At 41.5% G+C, this 23,003-nt stretch overlaps 1 protein-coding gene across 5 annotated transcripts in view; it reads left to right on the top strand.

Annotated features, from left to right (window-relative positions):
- Positions 1–23,003, top strand: part of hivep2a (HIVEP zinc finger 2a) — a 117,663-nt gene that overhangs the window by 25,889 nt on the left and 68,771 nt on the right. The window contains exons 3-4 of one of the 5 annotated variants that reach the window (XM_042224033.1): positions 560–679; positions 1,883–16,009. The exons of 1 other annotated variant lie outside the window; for it this stretch is intronic. The gene's annotated coding sequence lies outside the window, so the exon portion shown is untranslated. Of the gene's footprint in view, positions 1–559; positions 16,010–23,003 lie in introns of all 5 variants that reach the window. 3 more of the 5 variants (XM_005929891.2, XM_042224034.1, XM_042224032.1) reach the window with 3 other exon arrangements.

The raw sequence follows: 23,003 nt of genomic DNA, 5'->3' as shown, positions 1-23,003 counted from the left end.
GCACGAAGCAGCTCACTGATTATTTTCACTCTTTTGGGCCGTTCTCTGTGAACACTAGAGAAGGTTGTGCAGGGAAATTGAGTAGTTCAGCAGTTTGTGAAATACAGACCAGCAGGTTTGCCACCAACAGCCATTCCACTTCCAAAGTCACTTAAATCACCGTTTCTTCCTCATTCCGATGCTCAGTTTGGACTTCTGCAGTTCAACTTGACCGTGTCTACATGCCCAAAGGTATTGAGCTGCTGCCATTTTATTGGCAGGTTAGACATTTACGTTAACAAATGGGGGAGTCTATGTACCTAACATAGTTGCCTGTGAGTGTGTCTTTATTTGGCTGCTTTATTTGTGGAGGATTTAGGGAAATAACTGAAAAAAAACATGCACATTAAATAAAATCAGCACATCATAAATACATGCATACACCCTGACATGCATTTGCACATGAACATGTACATATAAAGGCACATTCAGGGACGAAGTTGCTGCTCATGAACCCAGTCACTGTTTCTGGCCTCCTCACCAAACCAAACACTGTAATTTATCTCCATCTCTCTCTCAGGCTGACCTCAGGCTGTTAAAGGTTTCCAGTTGAGCTTGTGGCGGGCAGAAATGTCAGAGCTGTGGATTCCAGCGGCGGGCAGAGAGGCTGCTACAGTATGTGGCGGGAGACTGCGATGCTGTAAGTGTTTCTGTCTGTGTGTGTGTGGTGATGCTTTTCTTAGGCGGTGTGAGTATGCGATGAAAGGAAGGCTGCTTGATGATCTGAGCTGAAGAATTCTAGAGAAACTGAAGGTTTCCCACCTGCCCTGTTGACTTTGGGCATATCAACACATATCAACAAGTTATTTTTGGTCTAATGACTCCACGGTTCCTGTTCTTGCCCGATAGTCAAAAACAACCAAGTGTTTACGTGTAGTTTGTCCACTTTGAGTGAGTCTCAAGGTTTGTCCTGACCTGCACTTGAGGGAAAGTGGAAACGTACAAAATAACCCCCTCTGATGACATGTGGTCACAATGAAAGAATAGACTTTGTTTGGAGAGAGTTTTGTTTAGAGAAGCAGGTTGGGTCTAGAGCAGTAGGTTGGGGAATTACTGGAAAGCAGTCAGGTGCACGTATAAGAAACAATATTGAAAGATTGTTGGAAAACAGTTAATTTGTTCTGTATCTTTAAATCTTCAACTTTATGTAGAATTTGTCTTTTCTCGCCTGTTATCTCCACTGCGATCATTTTTCGTCTCTACATCTTCCCTCTGCTCCTTTCTTCCTGTTTCTCAGATGCTGCTCAGGGCCAGAAGAGTTATATTTAGCTCTGCTCTCCTCCTCCTCCTCCTCCTTTCTGCCCTCCGTTTCTGTGTTTTGCCCCTGCAAAGATGGCTTCATTAGCCATAGACCTCAGCGTGAAAACACACACACACAGACACACACACATGCTGGGGTAGAGAAGGGGATAGAGCCTGTTACATAAGAGGCTCTCTTATATAATTTGATGCATATTTGATGCTGAATGGTGCAATGGCAATGCAGAAAGCTGTGAGCGTGTGTCTTTGTGTGTCTGTGTGAGTGGGTGTGTACATAAGGTAAGCCAGATTTGTGCAATGTGGCCTGCCCTTGCCCTCCCTGAGTTGTTACGTCACAGGGAAAGCTAAAGGTGAACGGGCAGTCACAACTAAAAGAGTGTGTGTGTCAGTCTGTGTGTGTGTGAATCTCCAAAGTATATTACAGCTCAGTATGAAAGGACTGTTTTGATACTGAGCTGCTTATATGTTTTTTTTTTTTTTTTTTATCAGTGTCATCTTACCAGAGTAGAGTTTGAAAGCTGGTCCTGTGACTCCTGTACTTCTCTCTCTTCTCCATTTCCTCCTCTGCCATTGATCTAAGTAGACTAAGAGGATCAATGAAGGTTAATGGCTTTCTACCTGGGTTCACCTCATCGATGCACTTCATCAGGAATGCCCCTGCTGGCTGCACACTCAGGATACAGAAAATAACGGAGGGAAGGACTGCAGACATTTCATTAGATGTCGCTGTCAAACAAGGTCAGCTTTTTTTGCTGACTTGTACTGCTTCAGGTGCTTTACTACCAAAGATTTGTCTTGAACGGTTGCTCAAGATTATTGTTCAGATTATCCTCATGAAAGGGAAACTTGAGAACTACAACTTGACTGACTCATGAGGGACAGATCAAGAAAGGAACTGCCATAATTTAATCTAGAAGGGTCTGAGATATCTGGCCTTTTATTTTGTCCTGAAATGTCCTACATTTCCCATAATGCAGTTCAGAACTGAGGTTTACTGTCTGTGACAATTAAACGGAATCTGATGTTAAAACTGCCCCTTTCACCACATTTTTATTTGTTTCCTCAAAAGCATGAACTCGCTTGCCTCATGCTGCCTTCAAGTCTTGTGGGAATTTTAATGCTTTGGAGCAGAGTTTACACGAGCAAGCTAAAAAAGGCTACAAAATAAACAGAATGCAAAAGAAAGAAAGTCACTAATAATTGTTGATTCGGTGGATGGGTGTAAGTTCACTTTCAGGGCTTTTGATTTCCTGTTTTTGCCTGTAATATTCATGTAGAGCTCTGCTTTTTTTCTGTGACTGCAGCATTGTAATAACTGTCAGGTTGACAAATGCATGAAAGTATGACTGCTTTTCCTCTACATTGCATCAGCGTAAAACCAATGTTGTAGGTTTATTTTTCTTGGAAGTAGTGAACGCGTGTGGTTGACATGTACAGAGTTAAGAAATGGCGTTAAACAGGAAATGTGGTGCAGACTGATTTATTAAGAAAGAGCAATGTTTTCCCATTAAGATCCCAGCACTGCTGCTAACATACCACAGATCAGGCCACTTAGCTATTTCATTTGACTCTATTTTCAGTTCTGTAAAGATCAGCAGCAGCAGCCAGTCAAGCTTTACACTCTAAGGTCAAAAGCCTGCCCCGCTAGAGCTCCCAGTTGAGCAAAGCTGTGGTTATACTGGCAGCTCCCAGGTGGGAATGTGTGGCATTCCCTCTTATAGGAAAAACAACAAAATAAAAACATTCCACGCCACCTTAATTAAGCTTTCCTGACATGCTTTAAGTTTTCTGGGTTGCCAGAATCTGTACTTTGGTGGTAAACAACTTGTCTTAAATTTGTATTTGTCGGGAAGTAGCCGGTGACTCGTCAGCTGGCTATGCTGCACATTTATTTGTTTGTTTCCATTCTTTCACTTCTGGGAGGAAGTAAGTCATAGTGAGTCTGGCAAACAGAAGCAGCTAAAATGGAAAAACAAACTCGTTCATAACATCTAATCTCTACACAAAGAAAATCTATCAAATTCTGAGACAACCAGGTGCCACATAGCTCACTTGGTGTAGCGCAGGACCTGTAGGCTGAACCCTTTCCTGTATGTCATCCTCCCACTCTCTCTCCCCCCACCTTCCTTTCTTCTCTATAATTGTTGCTATTTAAAAAAGGCAAAAGCCAAAAATAAATTCAGAAAAAACTGAGACAGAAATGTTGTGTTGGGAGAATCGACATACATGACGGAAAAGGTACAAAGGAAGTCACAAAGGCAGAAAAGAAAATTGCTGTGTTGTTGTGCGCACATTTGAAAGTGTAAAAGGTAGAAAAAAAAGGAGTAATAGTAAAGTGAAAATGACGCGAGACGTATTGTTTTAGCTACGAATTTAACAACAATATGAAAGTTAACCTTTGATGCCCTTGTTCTCCCAGGTTTTGGCAATCGGGGATACTGAAGTACATGAGAAACTATTTACTTTTTTATTGTCATTTTCAAGGGACTGGGATTACTCATCAATAATTCAATTGCATTAATTTGAGTTTAATTCTTTTTTTTTTTTAATATATAGCACCAAAAAGCAACAACAGTCACCTGTGGGTGCTCTATATTGTACGGTAAGGACCCACTTTTGAGGAGTGAGATTCAAAGGATGTTCAGTTTTTGTTTGATAAAGTTTCATGGTGACTAGCTTGTTCTTTAAATGATTAATACTAAGCAAAAGTCCTACACATTGCCACTCTTCCAGTGGAACACACTAATACCAACTGCCCATGTAAATGTGTGTTGGTGTGCATCCTGGCATTCAGATATCATCCGGCAGCCAGCTAGTCGTGCTACCTGACCTAATTTCCTGCCAGTAACAGGAAGTCTGCCCTTCTGCTGACATTGGTGTAACACAGGAATCCTTCCCCTCTGTGCAGTCGCTGCCAGATAATGAGGTTGCGTAACAATTAAACTCTTCACAGTGTTGTTAATATCGATTAGCACGCTCCGTCTGACGTACAACAGACACACACAGGGGCGCTCAGTTGCCAGTCCATCAGCTGGCAGATCAATCAGAGGCTAATGAGATAAACGAGCTCACTAATTAGTTAACGAACCACTGGCTCACTGAGTGACACAAGCACACACAGAGTCAGCCTGGCAGCTTCTCCTCTTGTCAGCACAGGGGAAGAGAAGGTAAGAGTCTCTTAACAAACTACTTCTCAGTAGATTTGAATCTGTAGAAGTGTAAAAAATTTAAATACCCTCAAAGCTGAAAGTGCCATAACTTTCATGTTTTAGAAGATATCAAACTGAATCGTCTCCACTTAACTTATAATACACACATAAGACTTTTCAATACTTGTTTTTAATGGAAGTTTTTTTTAGTCCACTGTTACGTGTCTTTATCACAGTGACCACAACACAATTCTTTATACTGCAGACACATTAAAAACATAATATTAATTGTTCAATCATAGTAAAAAGAAAGCACACCCTCTTTAAAATCAAAGGTTTTACATATCAGGACATAATAAAGATAATCTGGTCCTTAGCAGATCTGTCAAATATAACCTTAAATGAATTAAAGCACATATACTGTTTCATTATTTAACAACAATTGATCCAAAATGCAGCCAAATTGGGTCATTTAAGTCTGAAAAGCACTTCCTATGCCAGTAACTGAGCTGGAAATTTACCTTATTCAAGCTTAATGCTTTCATGGTAGCATTACCTTTGGTTGTTTTTGATTACTATGCTTTTTTTTTTTTTGGGTTTTGTGATGCAGGAAGTCAGGAAGGTGGTGTGGCTCTAAATAAACAAGCTGAACATGTCACTTCTTTAGCTTGGACTGTTGCTGATAAGTGTGTCCCACCTCACAGGATCTTATTACAAAATGTTCCCCCCACATTTCCATGACAACTCACAGGTACACAATGAAACTCATGGGTAAACACACACAGATGAAACCCATCTGGAAAAGGACAAGAGCTGTTTTATAATTGCTATAAAAGGCATTGGGGAATTGGCACGATGCAGAAAAAGACTTTACTCAAATTGGACTGAAATTAACTAAGAATTGGGGAACTCATTTTAAAATTCATCTTGTCTTGGAAAGACTCCTTATTTAAAACCTTGATTACATTCCTCTTAAGACCCCACATCCGAGGGCACATGCGGTCTGATTTTTTTTTGTCTTTACATGTGAAAGTGACCTGCGTATTGAAGCCTGTCAGTTATTCTGACTCAGTCAGCTGTGATGGACAGCTCTGCCCTCCTGGTCCTGTCATGCTGCTATTTATCAGACTTTTTATGTGACTGTGCATGTGTGTGCTTTGGCATGGTTTACTTGTGTAACACTAAACTGGATACCCCTGATGTCTCAAAGAGGCTTCTGTGAAACAAGCACATATCTGGAGCGTCCACGGGGACAGCCCGAATAATTTTAGCATCGTGGGGCAAGCCTGGGCCGGATGATGCAGAGAGACAAATAGCTGAACAGACAGAAATACAAACAGACAGACAGATGGCTGTCACTAAGGTTCAGCCAAAATTGTGCAGAATATTCTGGATGCATTTTAAAAAGAGGGGTCAGATGTTAGCCTCCTTTGACTGGTTGAAAGCTAGGTTGTCTGTGTGTTAGGGGATTCATACCAGTAGCATTTAGGCTAACTCGGGGTCATTTGTGAGAAACCATATTTGCAATTCAGGAAGCTATTCTGCAAGTGGGAAAACTCTGGCTCATTGAACTAAAGTTCCCAGACTTTCCCACGCTAAACCATCCTGAAAAGGTGATGTAAAATCTTAAATCATATTGTAGATTTTTTTTTGTGTAATTACAATTGACATTATCAAAATATGTCAAAAATACACAAAGGTTACTAGCAGGAACTGGCCCGGGGGAAACTTAAACCCAGGCCATCGCAGTAGCCTTTCAGCATATCAGTGATCCCTTCATATACTATGCTATACTGCACACTATACTGGCACCTTCACACATAATTCTGGGCAGACTTTATCCAATCCTGGATTATTACAATTACCAGATTTATGGTCCAGATTTACATGTCATTATCATTACAATTTGGGGACCTTTTAGTGAGTTGGAGCAATGGCTATTTTTTTTGTAGCCAGAGCAAGATTTTCTGTTCAATCTGAAGATAAATCTCTATCACATGATGGCTGCTGGTTTCCAAATTGCATTTCTGTGAATGCTGTCCCTCCTTTGCTCACCACTGGGACCAGTTTTCCTTATTAAAAATCGTATTGCTTACCTCTCTATTCTACATAGTAACGCAGATAACTGAGCGATTACTCTCACAATAATGAATACAATTAGACATGTTTTCAAGAACCTGAATTGTTACCTAAAGAATAACTGTATAAACCAGGTACAGCTCCCATGAGACTCTTAAAACATAGCAGTGGTGAGGGCTTGTTGGAAATTATGTTAAATGCCAGCAGAACTGTTAAGAATTTCAGCTATCACGTTTATTTTTAGATGGGAACAGGAAACCATGTTCTTTCTAAGAAGATGGGCATTTTTTTTAGAGCTACAGAAACTAATGGACGAGCTAAAGAAAGGTCTGGTCTTTTATCTGAAAATCAAGTAGTTTTACCAAATTTACTATTCTCCAACAACCGGTTGTTGACTGCATTGTAAGGACAAATTTGCTTGCGTAGTGATGAAGTCTTCCTTTTCATCTTTATATCTGTCATACTGTTTCCATCAAGGCACTGCGTCACAGGTGTGACCTCTGAAATGCGGGTATGTGGGGTGATTTGAGTTTTGTGTTGATTTTCTGTAATTAAAGTCAGGGATAACCTTTGTGTTTTGAGGTTTGGCTTTAATGAACAGAAGTTTGGGGTAAACACTGTGTTTTTTTGGAATCGGGCTGGATCTGCTGTGTTTTTCACCAAGGGAGGTTTATGGTAACCTTTAAGAGCTGACGTCAGTCGCTTTTGTCCGCTGTACCTGTGCAGCCGGCCACTGCTGTGTGTGTGTGTGTTTGAGACGCAGGCAACAGTCTCTTTAATGAGGGTGAACTCGAAGGGTTGTGCTTAGTCTTCATTTGCCCTGCTGGGAAGGTTGCTGGCAATGGGTACTTGTGTGTGTGCGTGTGCGTGTGTGTGTGTGTGTTATGCTTGGGAAGCCCCCTATACACACTGCAAGACTTCTAATAATGAATACCACCTTTTCGAGTAAGTCGAACCCCGTGTGTGTGTGTGTGTGAGTGTGCGCACATTGTGTCACCCCCACGGGGCGACAGGTGCCACAGGCAACATGAAACTCTGCAGACCGACATGGTGAGAGAGAGAAAGAGAGACAGTGTGAAGTGATGGAAGAAATGGGACTAAAGAGATGAGAGAAGTACTGAAGGGAGACGGAAAGGTTAGACAAAGGGAGTCAGAGCCAAAAGTATGTGGACACACACAAATGTTAATCCTATATCAAGTTAAATCACAACGGGAATTAACCTAAAGTGCTTTCCAGTCAAGAAAATAGACTGTATATGACAGATGGACATAGGAACTGTGACGTCACCTTTTAATCCTGGCTGCAGGAATTTTGATGTTATGGCAGGGCAGGAGAAAAAACATCCAACCAACCAAATCAAGTAGTCTAAAATACCTCTGTATGCCGTGGCATTGAGGTTTACTAAACTAAGAGACTTGATCCAAGCTTGAAAGGGGTGTCCACGTACTTTTGGCAGTGTATTAGAGAAGGGATTGACAAATTGACCAAGAGAGATGGATGGAAAGATAGTGAGAGGAAGGGATGGAAAGACAGGGAAGCAGAGATAGACAAATAGACATAGAGATAGTTTTCACTGCTGGAATCAGGGACAGCTGGCGTGTGTGTGTGTGTGTGTGTGTGTGTGTGTGTGTGTGTGTGTGTGTGTGTGTGTGTGTGTGTGTGTGTGTTGGCATGGCTGAGTTGCATAACACTCTACTGGGTCCCCCATGGCTTAGAGGCTAAAGTGGTGCCTCTCTCGCTCCCTCTTCCTCTGTGTTGAGCTAAGAGAGGTTTTATCTGTGTGGCATTTTTATAAAAGAAAATATTATTAACAAAATCAAAGTGAAAAACAATATTGATAATTTCTCAGATATGGAAAATCTTTGTGGAAAGAACATGTCAAATGCAACATTTAAGAATCCAAATTAAAGGTAGAAAGTATGGAGAAGACGCTCGCTCATGCGGGTCTTCCAAGTGTCGGGAAGGGAAGCACCCTGTTGTTGTGACCATGCCATATTTCCCATGGTGCTTTGCTGTGGGGAAGCTCTGCTGTGGAAAGAACAGCCCTGCATTTTCTCTGCTCTACTTCCTAAGATGCTGGCTGCTCTTTGTTGTCTATACACGTATGTATGTGTGTGTGTGTACTCCGCATGTGGGCACTTGCAGGCAGTCTTAATTGTTTGCATGCCGGTATTTGTGTGTGTGGGCGTCTGTGCACATTAATGTGTGTTAAATGCTGCTTCAGGATATCTTTCGTTTTGGTCGATGTTTAAAGCTGTGGAAAGTGGAGAAGGAGGTGAGGGCGTGCGTACAGTAGACAGCTGATGGTGTGGTAAATGATCCAAGTGAGTAATTTGCGCTGCGTACACATATTATGAGCTGTTTGCACTGCAGCCCTGACCTTTTTAGACATTACCCAAAAGACACCTTTAATTCTTCCAAAAGCCAGAAGGCACAAACACACACAATGTCCAGTACAAAATTACAGAAACGATGCAGCAGTAATCTCTGTAACTGTTAAGATCCAAATCTACCAACCCTGGGTTCTCTCCTTGCTTCCACAATCCAAAGCCAAGTGTGTTACATTGGTCATAAGTGTGAATGTGAGTGATTGGTTGTTCATCTCTATGAACCTATTTGTCTCTCTAGCCCTGTGACAAATAGGTGGCCTGTCCAGGGTTTATCCCACCTCTCAGTTCACCCAGTAAATTGAATTGGATAAGCAGAGGATGATGGATGGATGGAGTAATCCACGTACGAGCCACAAAGTTGGAAAAAAACATCAGAAGCTACAATGCCAGCTACAAGTCACTTAATGCATCATTGGTCTGCTCACATTCCATTTGTAGTGCGTCATGCCCGTCATTCATCGACAAGCTGCTTCACTGAAAAAGACGTGTAGCCATTGATTCTTCATTGGAAGTGTGAAAACGGCATGAAACAGCAGTAATCTATACGAGCGAGAGAGCGCCCTGAGCGCAACTTTATTGGAATATTGGAATTCATAAATGTGAGCTAGCAAATACATTATATTTGTAGTGAAACTGTTAAAGTAGTCTGCATAATAGTAGTTGTAGTAGTACGGCCCTGTTTTCGGGCCTGCTCACCTTGTTGTGTTCAAACATGGAACGATGGGCAGAGAAAGCAGCAGCGTGCCCCCCACACATTCCAGAGGAGGCATCAGGGACAACGGGCATGACAGGGACTTAGTCAGACACGGAGGAAATGAAAAGCAGTAAGAGGAGGTGGGTTGAAAAGTGGCTTGCAGGGGCACAACAACTGAAGGCAGTACTCTGTGTGAGCCAATCAGATACATAGAAGGGCATGAGCTAAGCTAGCAGCGCATGAGGGTTGACACTGAGATGAACTAATCTGGCAGGATTGTGGCTTAGCTTGACCTCGTGGCCTGTCTGCACTCATGCTTTGCTCTATTTTTCATTGTGGTGTCTTTGACAGTTACCATACAGCTTCCGGTTTTCCTGCACCTGAAAAACCAACACGAATTTGCGAAAAGACAAACAAAGACACAAATATGTGATTGAATGTAAAATATATGCGTTAATAGCGTATGGATTCAACATATGTTTGTAAATGTGGTCTAAGATAGCATTATAAATCAAAGAAAGTAATAACTTGTTTGGAAATGGTGACTATTGTGGACAGACGAAGCGCAACATACACAAATAATTCCACTTCAGAGCTGAGCTCTCTTTGGCTAAATCCACCCACAACTGGCTGTGGGATATCACTTGTTTGAACAACTGTTGCTGGGTTGACAACTCCCAGTTTTAGAGTTTTTGGCTGGATCCACATCATGCCTCGTCACTCATGGGAAGAAAAGGAAGTAAAGCCCTGGGATCCTGTTGGCAACAGTCAGCCTGAAACAGGCTTAAGACCGACGGATGGAGCCGAGAGGAAGAAACCCATGATAGAGAATAATTCCAAGGGAGCAAGTGAGAGATTGGAACAGAAGACATTTCAAGGGTTTATCTTGATTAACTGACCAAAGAAAACACACAGAGGAAGACACAAAGCAAAAGACAAATGCTACAATAAAACAGACAAATTAAATACTTTTTGGGAAACTGAATGCAAACCAAGACTGAGACAGAGCCTTGCTGGCAATGAGCCTGAGACGCTCCCGGCCATATTTAATCATCAAATATTAATGCAGTAAAGATGGAATACAGGAAATTAATATTCCCCATTAACAAAGAAGAAGAGTGAGCAGCGGCTTGTAATGGCCATGAAAGACAAACGGCCTCCGTCCAGAGGTTTACGTTCTGTTCTTACTTTCCCTGATTATGGGATCCAAATCAGGTCACGGTCTACATCCTATATGATAATCTGAACACTCATCTGTTCCACCTCACATTTATCATGCTCACTTCCCCTTCACTCTTTATTTTATGCTGTTTAAATGAATCATCTATTACTTCCTCAAAGTGTTTTTTCCCTTGCTGCTAAGTGCACATTGTAGCCGTGTTTCCATAACAAACTTCCCAAGATCCACCTGCCGGTCAAACGTGGACTGGACGGTCTTAAATTTAAGTTTGCGTACGTACTGGTCTTACTGGTATCTAACTGTCTTACTGACCCAGTTTCTCTTCCTTAGTTCACTCTAAAAAACACTGTAAATAAGACACATCACTTCCTGTTGCACATGAAAGTCGACTCCTTTCAACAGTTCAAATGATAATGACGCTGATTTCAGTGACAGTTCAAGATGATGGACGGCTTAGGCAGTAAAGTCAAACGTATCCAATGGGTAGAAAATGGTCCACTTCAGCTGCCGGCTACTGAAAGTTAGAAAAAGGAACGGGCGTACTGTATTGTCACCGGGCAAGTTTTTGTTGTTTCATGTGTTTCATTTTAACCGGACTGTCTAGTTTTCAGTATCAGCCGTTTTTAACGTGTTTCCATACCTCTGAATCACCATTCACATCTTTGATGAGAGAAAAAGGTGTGGCAGTGTCGCTTTGATGACTGCTTCTACCTACTGAGTAAACAGAATATAAATCAGTGCTTTTTGGGTGACGTCAAGAATGAGTAACTGGTTCCCATGCCAGAGCATGGAGTACAAGCATTCTGAAGCAGAGTCACAGAGATATATGTTGGTGTCTTGATGCAGGAAAACTAAGTGCCCAGAGGTAGTCCTGTCATAAATCCTGAGTTTCTTTCATGACTCATGTGGGAGATTTGTATTTTACACTTTTTTTACTTGCTAATTTGTTATCTTTTAATGCCATTTTGACACAAAGACGTGGGAGAATTGAACTACTGACTTTCCAGTACTCTACCTCTTAAGCCACAGCCACCTCACTAATATAGAGGCATAAATCAACTAGCTCTCCAGAAGACAGATTTCAGCTGGTGATGGTAATCCCTATTAGATCCATCCATCCATTCATTTTCTTAACATCTTAACTAAGACTTGTAGGAGATCTATGTCAGCTCAGCCTAGCTGTCACTAGTCGAAAGGCGGAGTACATTCTGGACTGGTCACCAGTCCCTAACAGGGCTAACACAGGGAGACAGACCACCAAACACTCTAGCATCCACACCTACAGCCAACTTGGAATCACCTAACAAACATGTCTTTGGACTGGGAGGAAACCAAAGCACCCAGAGGAAACCCACACAGGTACAGGAGCGCAGGGAAAGCAGCCAAACTCCACAAAGAAAGACCCAGCTGAGCAGAAAGTTTGAATTGGTGAGTTTCTTGCTGTGAGGCAGAAGGGCAAACTGTTGCACCACAGTGCTGCCCACCTGACCACCCTACCTCTAGGAAAACACAGTAAGGACCAGACCTAGCTGGTTAGCAGAATAAAATAAGACTGAGGGGATTGTCCGGTAGTAAATGATCCGAGTTACTGTCTGGAAAAAATAAAAACAAATGGCCACATATGCTTGGGTGGCTTGTGTTTTGCATCCTTTAACGACAGTAACCCTGCATACTGAAAATGAAACATTGTGCATGTGATTTTAATGATAATAGTTTAATGTTGGCACATGAAAATGAAAAATGTGCCCAAATCTGATGTTATCACTAATTTGACTGTTGAATCTAATTTAAAACGATTCACCTCTCCACTTTAATTCTTTTTGTTTTAACTTGTTACGGGGCTGCTCCAAATATACTTCAGGACAAACACGGACAACTTAGACAGCACTTCTGCGGTGTGGCTCTTGGGGGATTATATACTGGAATAATGCATGAATGTTCCAAACTCCCACAGTGCGAACATGATGTGGCATGACAATGCTGGAAAATGAGGGGTGTCAAAGCCTGCTGGGAACTGTAGTTGTTGAATGCAAAAGGTGTTTTTTGATGAATGACATGTTCAAGTGATGCGCTTTGAGCTGTGTATCCACCCCGCTCTGACAGTTGATGCTTCTTTTTTGTTTTCCTACTCTTCCCCTGCCTTTCTGCTCCTTTTCTCTTGCTCTATCTTCTTGGCGAGTGATCCTAACAAGGCGGATTATACATTTTCAGACTGAGAGCAATCCAGATATGATCAAGTATTTATGTAAGCTGCACTCTCACTGCTCAAATACATACAGAGCTCTCTCGACTCAACAGCTGTTTCATAACCAGCAGTCGCTACTCACTGTGTGTGTGTCTCTGTGTGTTACTGTATGCATGTGTGTGCATGTTAACAAGTCTGTGTGGTGTGATAGCTGATAGTCAACAATAAAGCACTGAATTATAAATGTGCAGTTAATGCTTAGGAGAGAACAGACATCTATCTGGCCTCGTTAGAGGAAGTGTGTGTGTATGTGTGCGTGGCCATATTTTTGCGCTTTCTGTTCCTTAAATATAAAAAAAAAACACTAATTGTTTGCCGCTTAATTGAAATGTAACTGCTAATCCAGCAGACTATGTAACTGTATTAATTAAAAGAAAAACACTCAGCGACTTGTGCTGAGTTAAACCGAACAAGGACTATTTATAGAGAGCAGGCCAGGCTGCACATGTGCATAATTCATAAATCTTTATGTGTGCGTATATGTGTGTGTAGCAATACATAATACATAGTGTATACATCAGTGTTAAACCAGGTGCAGGCTGCAAAGTGCTGGGATTTACAAATATACTGCACTGCGTGAGGCACATACACACTTACAGTACACACACAAAGGCAGCATGTACATACAGCGAGTGGAGGCTAGCCCATTGTGCTTGAATAATACCAAATGCATTGAAGTTTAGTATTCCCAGTGCACACCAGCATGGATTGTGGTTCCAGTGAGACACACATATAGAGTACAGTCAGATGTTTTCTGTTTATTTACCCGTTTGTGCATGTAGATTCTTCAGTTCCTGTGTGTTTGTATCCAGTATTTGCATATGTGTTTGTGTGGGGTTTTTCAAAATCTCTTTTCACTTGTAATGTGTTCTTTTGCTTTTATGTGGATTATTATGCTTCCCGTCTTTATATTCTCACACCTCCACTTGTGCTAATTTCTAGCTCCCTATTTTTGTTCTTGGACTCCTCTGGAGTACCTTTTATACTGTGTTTTTTATGCAGGCCCTCTGTTAATTCTTTGTCTGAATCTTTGCCGTTTTAGCTCCTGTCTCTTTAAAGCCTCTCTCTCCTTAAAAGTCACATTTTTTTTCTGATTGGTTGCCCCTCACGTCTCTTCCACAAACCAAACTCAATGCTTGTGGGCTTCCTTCTCTTGCCTTTGTGGAGGTTTCAAAAACAGCCTTTATACACACTAAAAAGTGTAATAATGTATTTTCCATTGAAAGGAAGCATCCATGGCTGCTTTCTGAGTTAGACTGACTGGTTTGCGGTGTTCTGAGCTGCAACACGGGCAGCACTGGAGATGATCATATAAGGAAATTCCCTCTAGCTGACATCAACCATGCTGAAATAGAAAAAAAACATTGTAAGCTGACTGTTTAAAGCAAAGTAGTTTATTTTCTGACTGAAACAAGCCTCTTTTTTCTTATCCCTTAAAGCTGTCTTTCTTCTGATTGGCTGCCTCTCATAAACAGATGGTTTGAACAGCACAGATCTCAGTGCTTAAAATTTGTAATATCACCTCTTTGTGGATTTATTCAGAGCCAAAAGTAGGAAAACAGAGTTTGAAACTATGCATTAATGCTTTACAGGGATCACTTGTACATTGCCCACATTATTTGAAACTTTGTTTAATGTGAACATCTAAAGTTGTAACTGTATGTGTGTAACAGAAAATAAGGAAATGCTCAGTAAGGAAGCTGTAAAAGTTTGTGTGTGTCTTATTGTGTGTTATATCATGATACAGTGTGTGAGTAAATATCTAAACATCTTGGCTTTGGTGAAAAAGAAAATGCATGCTTCAAGGGAATACTCAGTGGCTGTTGGTTGGATTAAAAAACCACAGAGGTGCACATCACTTTGGATTCTGGTACTCTCATAATCCTGAGTTGGGTGGAATAACAGTTCTTGACACTAAGTCAGGTGTGATCGATGATGCTACAGAGTGCATGAGTTACTTTTGTAAGGCAGTTATAATGACGGCAGTGGTAGTTTTTTCTTTCTTCTGATCAGTTTCACATTTTTCCGTTTATACATTGTGCTTACAGCGCAGTCTGCGCTGAGATTTTGCGAAGTCTGGCTTTTTGGAAATTAAAATGTGGCAATGATGAGAAAGTGGTCATTTGTGCCTTATTTTGCATCCTCAAAATAAGTCTTCTATATGTAGGGACAGGAAGTTGGATGAGCTGTTTGGTGTCAGATTTGATGCATCTGGTCTTCTGCGTGCACTACAGGCAGTTGCACTTTTTGTAGTTCCTTTGCTCAGAAACGTTATTCTACTGCTATAAAATTGATTTTCCGCACTAATGCTGTCATTGTTAAAAGTGCATATGCTGGCCATCCCTTTCAAGTCTAAATATAAGCGTGCATTTAAGTTGCCTTCATATATATGTAGTAAATACTGTGTATTACATATTACAACACACTCTTCATGTCCTTGCAAAAGTGCCATATGCGTTGGCCTGGCGCCTCCCCCCCCCCTGCTGGGGCCCCTCCATCTATTTCTGGCTCTGCGTCATGCCTGGGCTTTACTCCTGTGGCAAGAGGAGTGTTTCTCTAGGGCTCCCACTCTGCTGTACACACACACATATACACACACACACACACAGAGAAAACGAGCGAGCGAGCGAGAGAGAGAGAGAGAGAGAGAGAGACTCACATACACCTCCCAACTGAGACACGCTCACATGCCTGCCTGGTGAACGAGTGAGCGCACTCAGATGTAAACACACACAGTGGCAGACGGACAGAGCAGCGGATGGAGGCATGGATGAATGGGTGGCTGCTGACAAACTGGACTTCATATTGGGGGTTTGAACTTGTGTGTGCATGTGAGAGAAAGTGTGTGTATGCGTGAGAGAGAGAAGGAGACGGTCGGCCGGTTGGTCGGTGTGTCTGTTTCCGTGGCGATGGAAGGAGGGAGAGCGAAAACAGAGGAATGCTTTCGGTGATAGAAAAGGAGAGCCGGCCAGGTTGGTTCAAAGTCTGTCTGTCCATATCCAGGCTTCTTCTTCCTTTCCCTTCTCTCGTCTGCTTTGCCTTGCTTTCTTTTTCAGTCAAGTGGGTGCTTTCCTGTGAGTGTGTGTGTGTTTGTGTGAGATTGTGTTTGTGTGTAGCAACCAAGCAGGGGGGATGTCCTCGTCCGCGGCTGTGAATGACAGTGTGTTGTAATATGTGTGCAAGAAGGGTGACTATGACATAAAGTAGTTCATCATAAATATCTATCTATCTATCTGCCCCCCCCCCCCCCTCTCTCTCTCTCTCGCTCGTCCTCTCCCTCCCAGGATGCTGTTAATGGACACACACACATATAAACTAGACAGCTGACTGTCTCACACAGCGGTGTCAGTTCCCTCCATTAACCGAGGGGTGCCACCACAACACACACGTACACACACCTAGTGTGCTTGTCCTCTTGAGCCTTGAGCACAGTGATTTACAAGAAAACAGGCTGAACTCTGTGTGTGTGTGTGTGTGTGTGTGTGTGTGTGTGTGCGTGCGCGTGCGTGCGTGTGTGTTTGTATTTATGTTTCATGTCTCCCTCGCTGCCGCTGGGACGTCCCTTGCATAACAAGTTACTCTAGTACACACAGCACAAACACACACTTGTATACACACACTGCCATTTGTCTGTCAGAGCAAAGAGGTGCGATTACAGTGACCTTGCTCTCCCCTGTTGGAGCTTTTTTTCTCCTTCTGGTTCTTTTCTATTAATGCCATTCTTTTTCTTTTATTTTCCTCTTTCTTCCACTAATACTTCTTGACAGTGTTCACTGTCTCATTACTTATTATTTTGCTTCTTCCCTTTTGCTACTACAAGTGGCATCACAGCATAACCTTAGAACGAGTTTTATTTTCATACATGTTATTTGACCTTCTTCTTCTCTGGTTCACATCGTCGCCCTGTCTTTCTTCTCATCATCTGATTTTTGTACTTTGGAAAATATATTAAAGTATGCCTAGTCCAATTTAGCATGCCTCTTTTCCATATTTGTGTATAGGTGTGTTAAAAGGGTGGCTGCCCAAGTTAAAGTTTTGAAAAATGAGGTCAGTACGTGCACAAGTAATCCCTGGGAGGCAAAAGCTCAGTATTCAAACTGCTCTCAATGCTCAGTTTCAAATAGTTTTTTTTTGTTCTTCGCTGTGTATGACATCATAGAGAGAGGGAGGGGGGGGTGGGTCCCTAATATGGTCATTTCTATGTTCTATTTATGAGGGACAGCCCGTCAGAAGAAGACTTAGGCTTAAAGGAAGAGATGCTAAAACAGCTTTGTTTAATAAGACAGTGGAACCGAGGACTTGCAGATACATACGGATTATTTTGAAGTGTGAGTCACGTAAAGTATAGAGACAAGAAAATAAGCATAACAGCTCCCATTTATGCTTTAAAAAATAGGTTTCTATTACACCATTTACATCCTACACAGTCTGAATTTAGTAACAGACAAAGACAGTTAAAAGGATGCAGTTGTGTGTCTAACTTTTTTGTTTTTTTTTCTAGAAAGACAGCCCGGTAAATACTGTAGCTGAAAAGACAAATAAAGTGACAGACAGACATAAACATGAGACGGGCTGTCAGACAGACAGAGATTGGGAACTAAGAAAGGAGACTGGCAGACAGATAGGAAGTCACTCGAAAACAGAGGCAGTCAGACGAGCTGGCAGTCAGACGGACAAGTAAACACATTGAAAAAGACAGACGGACAGACAGACAGGTAAACAAATGTACACGAGGACACACAGACAGAACGCCTGGCAGAAGAGGTTGAAAAAGAACTGTCTTGCTAACTCAGCCAAAAACAGCCAGACACTCAGACGTGCAGGCAAATTCTGAGACAGCCGTTTAGCACAAGCGATAAGGCTCCTATACAAATATGTATTTGACAGACAGTCGGACTGACTGATGGACAGAGTGACAGACAGAGCAGGCAGGCAGACCAAGAGATGATCAGTCCCTCCGGTCCTAAAGCGTAGGAAGTCTTGCCGCTCTGCCGCCAAGTGTGTTAAACCATTTTTCCATTCACAAATTCTCAGACAGTGAAGTGTGCTGCTTCTGCCCTGGTATGTGCACGTGTGTGTTTGCAGTTCACGTGTGCGTGTGTTTACGTGCATGAGCGGTGTGATGCTCCGGAGGCGGGTGAGTGGGTGAAGGCCACATTCAATTGCTTTTCTTCAGCACTGATAACACTGTTCATTTAAATGCATTTTGTTGCGAGTTGTGACTCTGAAGAGGAGAATTTTCTAAGATCTTGCTTCCCAGAAATGTGCCGTTATACAACTCGGTTTATTCACTTTAACCACATTGTTCCCCACATGAAGAGCTCACTGGGGTTATAAACTTTTAGTCATCGTATTACTGATGATGAATGCCTGTTAGTGAGGAAAGTCATATTTGTTTAAACTCATTTCCCACTAAAAACACAAATTCATATTGGAGCTGACATTTGCCCAGAGAACAGTGCAGTGTTTAAAAATTCTGAATGTTTTTGCTCTCCTTCCAGGTAGGCCTCTACTCATTTGCGTACGGTATGAAAATCATCCCGCAGAAACAGCTCGTCCACAGAGCGAATATCGAGCCTCACACACTGTGTGCTTTTATTTTTGGCCGTGTTGTGTGGCTGTTGCTTGGTAAAGTCTGTCTGGGACCGGAGCTGCTTCTCTGAAAAAGATTCTGAAAAAGATTCTCTTCTCTACAGGAAATTAGGCTTTGACTAGTTTGAATGCACATACAGTGCCGGTGATGGAATCGGTAGCATGCAAAGTTAGGAAACAGCAGTTTGCAACACAGATGTCCTTAGTAACTTATGAAATGGTAATTAAAGAAATGGCAAATAGCTGAAAAAAATGTAAAATAAATCAAATTTCCAGGGTCAAGAAACAACATTCATACTCAACAACTAAAATATATTTTTATTTTATTACAGTTTGAGTTCACTCTTCCTACTGTTGACCATTACAGCTGTTGATTGTGGCACAAAGCTGAAGAGTAACTGCTAGTGAGCAACTCTGAAACACTTTTGATTAAATATTGGGGTAGCAGATCTTTACGTATAGGCAAGTGTGTGTGTGTGTAAAGGGGGGGGGTAAAGCTGCAATCTTCCAATGACCAGCGGGGGCGACTCATACTGATGTCTATGAGATGATTACAGTACTACTCACTGGATCTGTGACCGCAGTAAATACTTTCCTGATGAATACCTAATTTCGAGTCTTTTTTCATACAGCACTTTTTTTTTGGGTAACTAATACTTCTATTTGCAGTAATACAGAAGGTCAGGCAGTTGATGTGGATGATATAAGGCAGTGGTGTTAAACATAGGCAGTCCAGCCTACTGGACAGCTTTGGAAAACGCGACAAAGTTAATAGATTTCAAATTTCAATTTTATTTATACTATATTTTCATAAGATTTACAGCCTTTCCTATTGATAGAGCACTCCCAGGCCCTGCACACTGAAAAAAAGGGATTGCCCATCTCTTGGATTTATGTAAGCATCTTGTGTGTATTTAACACAATTGCCTCATGCTTTAAAGTTAAGTGTAACTATATAGTGTAGAAACTACATGATATGCAGAGAGGGTATATTAAACTGTTCATGTCATGTTCAGTGAAGTAAGTCAATAATATAGCAATGTTAAATCCTGCGACACTGCTTGTGATTTTGGCTCGCGCACTTTGGATCATGGTTTGAGGAAGGCATCCATCTCATTCAAGTTGAGCAGCCGCCTCTACTTTTTTTCAGAATACCGAAAAAAAGGAAAATGGGTGGTTGTTACATTTACAAAAGTCTAACTTGTAATTGGAACAAAATAATTTCATGTTTCTATGGTGAACGTAATTAAATCATGTAGTATATGTATGAAATTCAACAACTTAATTTGATCTCATTGAGATGACATGATACAATCTAGTAAGAGTGGTTAGTTGAAATTCACAAGATCAAACGAGATTTCAAACTGCAGGGAAATCACTGGAGTTATAAGAGGCAGACAAGTACACACACCACGCGTATGCTGTCGCCATTTTTTGTGGTTGAACCTGTCAAGGACAAAAACGTAAAAATTGTGCATCAAGCCTTGATAAGCCATGTTAACCCTGGATTGGTGGCGTGGTCGTTAGTGCTGTTGCCCCACAGCAAGAAGCTCCTGGGTTCAAAGCCACAAGCTGGTTAGTTTGCACTGTGTTCTCTCCCACAGTGAAAAGCCATGCAGCTATTAGAGTAAGGTTAATTGGTGGAAATGGTTGTTTGTCTCTATGTGATACACTGGTGAGCTGTCTGGGGTGTACCCTGCCTCTTAACCTATCACTTTGGGGTTATGCCCCTGCAACCCAGATAAAGGGAGGAAGTTGTTGTAAATCCATTCCTTTGTTGAACAATATGTTAATATAAAGACAACATGTAGTATTTAAGTCACCAAGTAGTATTGAGCTAAAGGTTATTGAATAGTGTTGGAATAAAATGACAAAATTGTGAAGGATTAAAATATTCCAAGGGCTCAACTTACTTCATCTAAACATGTTTCAATCATGTTTTATCAACACAAAATGCACCAGTTTATTTAATATGAATAAGTTGTGTTGATTTAACATAGTTAAGTTTCTGCCAAAGCAAAACATCTGTGTGCAATCAATGTCCACTATTGAATCAAGTAAATCTAACATGCTCTTCATTTGCCATTCATACTAAACCAAAGTAATTAAGTAATACATAAAAAAAATTAAATGACAGAAAATTCACAAATTTTCTGTCTGTTTTGGGTTTTTTTTGTGAGTCCACAGAAGAAAAAGAACATTTTCTATGAATTAACAAAAATATATCATTTATGTGGCTCAAGATATAAGACAAGTTTGACATCCTGACTGCTAAGTCACTATGTCATTGTGTTAAGTTTCATAGTCGGCCCTCAGTGCCTGGTTTTATCCTCCTGAGACCCTGAGTCTTCATATAGCACTTTGTAATCCATTCTGCTCAACGGTGTTTTATACTTTGTTAAGCCGCATTAACTTTGTGGCGTTATGTCGTGAAATAAACCCACTGTCGTCACGAGGACATACTTTTTTTTATGTAACATATGCAATGAAATGTTGCCAGTCATTGGTTTGCTTGAATAATCTCAGCTTCATATGTACAGTGAAGTTAAATATATAATTTATATTTCAGGAAAACTTGCTATCAAAATAAGTTAAATGACTATAAAGACAAAAAGCATTAAGCCTTTCAGAGGTAAATAATAATGAACTTTGCTACTAAATCTGATGGTTAATGCTTCACATGATTAATTAAGAGTTACTACATTTATTATTCTGCCTTTTAATAAATATTGGGGCCCTACTTTTAATAGGTTAGCACATTGCTCAGACCTGTAACTGTGCTTTCCCCTTCAACCCCAAATCAACTGCAAAACTCATGTTTCCTTCTATTATCCTTAATACTCACTCTCTCACACACACACACATAGCAGGACAGGTGGCTGTATCACCTTGACGTCCAGTTTTACACCTCACTCTACAGTCATCTCTCTCTCTTGCTCTCTCTCTGCAGGTATAAGCCCCTTATACCTTCTGTGCTCCAAACACTGCCAGGACCACACACATATGCACACACACACACACACACACACACGCACGCACGCACCCGCAGCAGGTAGTGGCAGCATATCATAGCCTCTGGTCGCCTGGCGAACAGAGCGTCATGATGGAGGGATGACAGGAAAGATGGTTGCACAGATGGAGGGAGGAAAAAGGGTTAGAGCGAAGGACAGATGAAACAGAAATAATACATGGAGGCTGGGAGGGGTGGAGGGATGTTGATGGAGTGACAAAAGAAGGAAAATAATTACTGAGGGATTCCAGCTTGATGGAGGGAGAGATGGAAAAATTGAAAGAGAGATGAGGGAAGAATAGAAGCAGAATGGAGGAATGAATGAGGTGGAGGAGTGTGTAACAGAGGTAAAAAAAAGGTGATGAAGAGTTAGCAGATGATGGAAAGAGTGATTGATTAATGGGGGAAAGGAGAGATGAAAGAGAAGATGAAGTAGTATTAAAGAAGAACTGACAGAGGATAAGACGCAGGTGGGAGAAGGTGTTGATGGAGTGAAAAGGAAACATGATGAAAAGAGTGATGTGGAGCAGAGGGCAGAGAAATGAAGGATGGGGGTTAAAAGTCCACTTAAGTGAAGAAATGATAACTGAAAGAACGAAAGCTAATGGTTGATGATGGAGGTGCTTTGTCATCAAATGTTTTCTGTTGCCTAACTTATCGTTTCAATGTTCTCAACTCCTCCATACTCCTTTTGTTTTCTCTCTGTTCTTGTCACCTCCCCCTGCTCTTTTCTTCTTACTTTATCTCTCCTTTGAACTCATGTTCTTTCCTTTATCTTTCTCTCCTTTTGGATCTTCCTTCTCTTGTTTCTCCCTCATCTACATTCCATTTATTTTTTGCTTTGTCCCCCTCTTTCCTTTGTCGGTTCCTTTTCTTTCCCATGCCTAGATTGCATCTCTTCAGGACTCTGCATTGTCACCTCTTTACACTAACTGTGCTGCACATTGCAGCAACATGTTCGAAAAGGCCCTCCTGACTTCCAAGGAATGGCCTTATGTTTCTGCCTCCCCTTCCTTCTCCGTCAAAACGAAAGAAAAACGATAAAGAGGCCCAGCGAGGACGTGGAAACTTAACTGTTTTCTCCCTGCCAAACTTCCCCTCTCTACCTCTCCCTCTTTCTTTCTGCTTTTCTTCCAAGGTGTTAAAGTAAGTGTGTTTGTGTGTGAGTGTGTGATGAAGGAAAAGAGCTGTGTATGTGTGTGCGGCTGGAATGTGGAGGCTCGTAAGTCACCTCTGATTTTCCACTCCCGCTGGGACACATCCCATTATCAGTTTTATATGAAACTAGGAAATTCCTCTGTGGTCTGAGTGTGTGTGTGTGTGTGTGTGTGTGTGTGTGTGTGTGTGTGTGTGTGTGTGTGTGT

Source organism: Haplochromis burtoni, unplaced genomic scaffold (genome assembly GCF_018398535.1).
Source record: "Haplochromis burtoni strain Fernald_Lab_line unplaced genomic scaffold, NCSU_Asbu1 Contig_126, whole genome shotgun sequence".
In the NCBI taxonomy this organism is placed as follows: domain Eukaryota; kingdom Metazoa; phylum Chordata; class Actinopteri; order Cichliformes; family Cichlidae; genus Haplochromis; species Haplochromis burtoni.
The sequence above is the reverse complement of the archived record's forward strand: the minus strand, read 5'-3'. Positions and strand labels throughout refer to the sequence as shown.